The sequence below is a fragment of the Vombatus ursinus genome, unplaced genomic scaffold (genome assembly GCF_900497805.2).
Source record: "Vombatus ursinus unplaced genomic scaffold, bare-nosed wombat genome assembly UNPS02014791.1, whole genome shotgun sequence".
Taxonomy (NCBI): domain Eukaryota; kingdom Metazoa; phylum Chordata; class Mammalia; order Diprotodontia; family Vombatidae; genus Vombatus; species Vombatus ursinus.
In genome coordinates, this window is record NW_020954569.1 from 78,523,043 (window position 1) to 78,528,892 (window position 5,850).

Genomic DNA, 5,850 nt, shown 5'->3' on the forward strand with positions numbered 1-5,850 from the left:
TCTCCCATTAGATTGTAAATTTCTTGAGGGAAAGGAGTGTCTCCCTTTGTTCTTGTATCTGAAAGCTCAGTGTTTAGCCTTAGAAGAACCTTGTTACCCTGCCTCAGGCTACTCATTACATTTTCTGAGCCTCCCTTTCTTTTGGAAAAATGAGAGAAGTGTAGCAGAGGATTGCCAAGGTACTTTCCAGTTTCCATTCTCTGATCTTAAGTATAAAATATTACAGAAATAAACTGTGGGATTATTGTTCCAGTTTCTCACTGCCTCACCAAAACTGACTTGTTTTGTGTCTCACCCTTTATTGATTCTGTTCTCTCATAAACTAATCTGTGTGAATGGATTGATTTTACTTTCTCCCTCCTTCTCCAGCTCAGGTAACATCTTTGCATTTTGAAGCATTTGTAGAAATGCAATATTTTTAACCTGAAGATCTGTTAGAGCTGGAGTCTCGTTGGCAGCAGGACAGACTAGAATGGGGATGGCCAGGAACCCGATACTGGCCAGGCTCACCAGTGTGCTGGTAAATGGTTAACAGCTGCTGTCCAATGTCAGGTTAATCTGCATTATTAATGTTTTCTTCATCACTTTCTTAATTCTAGACATTAAATAAAACAATAAACCAAGCCCTGATTTGTAGCTTTGCTGATTGCTGAAGTGAAATTTAGCAATTGGTTCTGCTGAGCCAGTTTGAGCACAGCCTTGAGTCTGCTGGAAGGTTTTAAGTAGATGTCTCAGTGGGCAGGCAGAGCAGTGTCAGGAAGATGCTGACCGTCTGAGCATGTCCAAGCTTGCAGGCTCCAGCATCTGACGAGAGGCAGGCCGGTACACAGATGAGAAGTAAATGCCCACTCTCTGGAACCAGGGATATAAAAGCAGTACTATTAAAAAGGAATAGAGGCAACTAGGTGGCTCAGTAGATAGAGCTCTGGGCCCGGAGTAAGGAAGCTGTGAGGTCAAATCCGGCCAAAGACACTTACTAGCTGTGTGACCCTGTGCAAGCCACTTAACCTCTGTTTGCCTTCATCCACTAGAAAAGGAAATGGCAAACCGCTTCAGTATTTTTGCTAAGAAAATCCCTTGGTATGCTATGGTCCATGGGGTCACAAAGAGTTGGACTCCACTGAGCAACAACAAATTAGAAAAGAAGAATTGATGTTGAACTTCTGAGCAATGGATTCTTAATTTCCTGGGCCTGGAGCCGGCCTAATTAACATGTCAGGTGGGAACTCGTGGCACTGGCTGGCCGTGGCTATTAGGAAGATGACCGGAGCAGGGAGCCCAAGGAACCATTGTAAGTCTGACTGACTGGGTAGGATTTTTTGAAAACCACAGGAAGTGGGGAAAATGTGATTGGATAGGGAAGAACCCTTTGGGTCCCTTCCAATCCTAACACCTAAGTGGCTACCTCTGCTGCCTAGTGGTAGAGATGACCTATCATAGGGGTGGGGAACCTGCAGCCTCGAGGCCACATGTGGCCCTCAAGGTCCTCAAGTGCAGCCCTTTGACTCAATCTAAACTTCACAAAACAAATCCCCTTAATAAAAGGATTTGTTCTGTAAAACTTGGACTCAATCAAAAGGCCACACCCAAGGACCTAGAAGGCCACGTGACCTTGAGGCCACAGGTTCCGCATCCCTGAAGCTAAGTATATTTTCACATTTTTTAAAAATAATTCTTCATTTTTCTGCCAAGTGTTACTTAATTGTAGCAGTACAAGAAAATCAATTTTTAGATGTCTCCTGTGGAAATGGGCTAACCAAAATTATAATCAATGATCAATGTTCTCCTTATCTCCCTTCAATTCAATTCAACATATAAGTGCCCACCACGTGCCATGAAAGAAGATAAGAATTCTAAGAGACAGAGGTGAAGAAGGAGTTCATTCCAGGCACAGGGCTGAGGGAAAGCTCATGAGAAGGCACATAGGTGGGATCTTTTTTTCATAGTTCTAGGTTAAGAACCCTAATCCTTGGTCCGCTGTTAGAATTTCTCTCTAACTAGAGGCATATATGATGAGCTATTTATAAATACTTTCACTGGTTATAAGTTCCCAAAAGCATGAATTTGAATGGCAGCTCAGAATCTTTCAGTTGCTCAGACTAAGGAGTCTGACTTTCATTATGGACCTTTGGGGAAGGCTCTCATTCATATGTATATATGTATATGTATATATGTGTGCATGTATACACATGTGTATGTGTGTATATATATGTGTATATATATGTGTATATCTTACAGTAGAATAAATGAATGAGCTCAAAAACTGGCATGTCACCCCTAGCCAAAGGAGAGTAAAGGAAAAGGGATGAGGATAGTTAGTCACATTGCTTCCACACATCTACTTTTGGAAGCACTCCAGCCACGTGGGTAAGCAGCCACAATAAAAAGTAGTCCCATACCTTTCCACTTACCCCTTCTTTCACTACTTTTCCCCATGTGCCTGGGAGAGGAAACCACATCACATCTACTGCCCTTGGTACCATTGCTATTTAAAAACAAGAACAAAACAAACAAAACCAAAACAAAACACCAAACCCTGTTCTCAGCCTTTTCTCTACTGCTACTGGGGAAGGGAACTCCCCCTTTTCTTCTTCCTCTCACTATTTACTCTTTCCTCTCTTCCTTCTCTGGCCTTTCTAAGTCCCACTGAATTTCCAAACCATACATTTCTTTCTTTGCCTCAGGAAAAAAGTGAAAACTTAAGATCCTGTAAGTCTATGTGCATGCATGTCACTTCTGCCTGTATGGCAGCCGGATCTGTCTTTTCTTTCTGACAAGCTTGTTAATACTGGTCTATGACAATAGCTTTCTCTTTGGTTTCCTACCTCAAATCTCTCTCCACTCCAATCCATCCTCCACACAGTGCCCTAGAGATTTTTCTAAAACATAGATCTGATCATGTCACTCTCTTACTCAATAAACTCCAGTGGCTCCCTATTGCTGCCAGGATCAAATATAAACTCCTCTGTCTGGCATTTAAAGCCTTTCAAACCTGACCCCTTCCTACCTCTCTACCTACACATTCTTCCCTAAAATGAACCCTGCTCTCCACCCTACCAGCTACTTGTTCTTCTTCACACCTAATGCTCCATCTTTGTGTCTTTGCACTACCTCCCTCCCTCCACATGCCTGGAAGGCTTGCCCTCCTCACTTCAGTCCCTTGGAATCTAGTTTCCTTCAGCTCAACTACCATCTTCTTTCTCCTCATACTCTCCATCCACTATCTTATATTCATTGTGTATATATATGTATATATATAATATAAATATATATATATATATATTTAATATGCTTCTAAATGTATATAGTTTCATTGAGGGCAGGGGCTATTTTTTTCTTGTCTCTGTATTCCCAGCACTTAACATTGTGTCTGGAACAAGCATTTAATAAATGTTTATTAATTGATTGCTTCAAAATAATTTAATAGAGGGGGCAACTAGGTGGTGCAGTTAATAGAGCACCGGCCCTGAAGTCAGCAGGACCAGAGTTCAAATCCCACCTCAGACCAAACACTTGACACTTACTAGCTGTGTGATCCTGGGCAAGTCACTTAACCCCAAATACCTAAAATAATAATAATAATAATAATTTAATAGAAACAGCAGCACACTCCAAATCTTAAAACCTGAAAATTTTGGTTTATAAGAAAGACACATTATAGGATGAATCTTCTCTTTACAGATAGATACATTCCCAATCAGATTCCTTCAAGGAGTGAATTTCTGCTCTAATATCTTGAAAATATGATTCAATTGGCAGCAATTGGATTTTGACTCTTTTGATTGATTGGACTTTTGAACAATAACCTTGTCAGACAGATTGAAATATATTCCAAAATATGCAAAGAATTTACTTAGGCCCCCAAGGAAAGGGTAGGGGGGAGGTTTAGTTTGTATTACCTTTTTGCTTTCCTTTTTTAGCTTGGTGCCACTTATAAAGAATGAAGGCTCTCACTGGGAGACAGAAAAGGTAGGCAATTATGCTTCCATCTTTACCTCCTGGCTTCCTTCAAATTCTAGCTGAAATCCCTCCTACAAAACAAAAAAATGAAAACAAAACAAAAACCCAACCTTTTCCATTGCCCCTTACTTTTATTACCTTCCGCCTGTTGATTATTTCCAATGTATCACCTATATAGCTTGTTGGCATATGGTTGTTTTCATGTCGTCTCCGCATCAGATCATGATTTTCCTGAGGGCAAGGACTGTCTTTTGCTACTCGTTGTATCCCAGCACTTAGCTCTGTGCTTCTCACATAGTAGATGCTTAACTTAAATTAACTGACAATTCACTTAGAGGTGTCCCTTCTGTTCATCTGGGCCTTGGTTTGGTTAATTTCTTTTGCTTTAACTGTAACCCAGGAATAGCAATATAGATCTCATTGATAAGAGAGGATATAATTAACAAGACATGTAAGTCCAGGCAAGAACAAACCACAGAACGTGGCTGCATCAGGAGAAGCTGGAGGGACATAAGACAACCCAATTATCTGTCAGAAATTCTTTATGATTCCCTCATTCTATGTCATCTTCTGAGCTCAGTCACTGGCAGTGGACACCCCCAACACAAAATCCTTGACTGCCCTTGAGAGAAAGGGAATACTATTACGCCAGGAACCACTACTGATAGAAGACTGACTTCATCAACTGCTTGCTTCCACTAGTTGGGGCTGAGACCAAGATGGCTTCTTGTCGCGGCCGCTGCAGTGGTGAGCATGAGACCAGCTCAGTGCTCAGTAACCCGGAGACGCATGGATGAGGCGGGAGACAGCAAGATGGCAGAAGCTCCTGTTTATTGTTAGCTGGGTGTGACCTTTATAGCCCTCAAGGCACCTTGGGATCGCATGATCAGAGACCTACAGCCAGTCAGTAGATCCCCTCATAGCATGCAGGCATCGTGTCAGGGTCGTGCACAGGATGTGCACGGGAACGCTTAGCCATTCAGAGGAGAGCCGAACCAGCCATGGTTGCTGCGTGTCCACAGAGGAGAGGTCAGTTAAGACTTCCTTGTTTTCACACAACAGACTGTGACCCTCAACTTTCTGCTTGGAAGCCAGGACTCCGATAGGCAGGGCGCAGCCCCGTCACAATTCCTGTGACAGCTTCTGTCAGATGGCAACCTCTGAAAAGTCCAAAAAGAGATACAAATGTCTGCTTCAGTAATAATAAAAATGAGGATGATGAGAATGATTACAGTTTACGTTTATATAAGTCTTTAAGGTTTGTAAGACAGACAGAGCACTAAGGTAGATAGCTGGCTCAGGAAGGAGTCAAAGAAGACCTGGGTTCAAGGTCTACCTCTGACATATGTTTATGGGACCCTAAGTAAGTCACTTCACCTCTGAGTGGCAACTCTGTAAGACTATAACTTGCAGAGAAGGTGAAGTCTTGCATTGATAGGTTACCTTACTAATAAAATTACAGGCTTGTCACTCTAGACCAATGAAGTTCAAGTTCTAGTTCTTATCCCTAATTAAACGAGGCTTTACAATGGATTACTTTAAATAGAGGGTAGTTAACCAGTGGAGATGACTACCTCCAAAGTTCTATTTTGGTACCTAGATACATATGAATACTCACACACATACACACACATCTGTATATATCTGTACATGTATACATATACATATGCATGAATACATACACATATATAATTTCCCTATAGACTGAGTAGACGAAAACATTTAAGGAGAGTTTGTAGAAGTTCTTGGCACAAAGGAAGGAAGGGATCTTTTGAATATATCTCTGGCCATCTAGAAATTACTACAAGTTATAGTAATACGCCTTTCTATGCAACTGTCCTTTATTCCACTGTAGAGACTGAAAACAGAACTCAGTTAACCATAGATCTA

At 41.5% G+C, this 5,850-nt stretch overlaps 1 long non-coding RNA gene across 1 annotated transcript; it reads left to right on the forward strand.

Annotated features, from left to right (window-relative positions):
- Positions 1–1,124: 1,124 nt before the first annotated feature.
- On the forward strand, positions 1,125–4,745 carry LOC114048198. The gene is made up of 3 exons (XR_003569705.1): positions 1,125–1,291; positions 3,921–3,969; positions 4,663–4,745. It is a non-coding gene; the product is annotated as an uncharacterized LOC114048198 (long non-coding RNA).
- Positions 4,746–5,850: the final 1,105 nt, after the last annotated feature.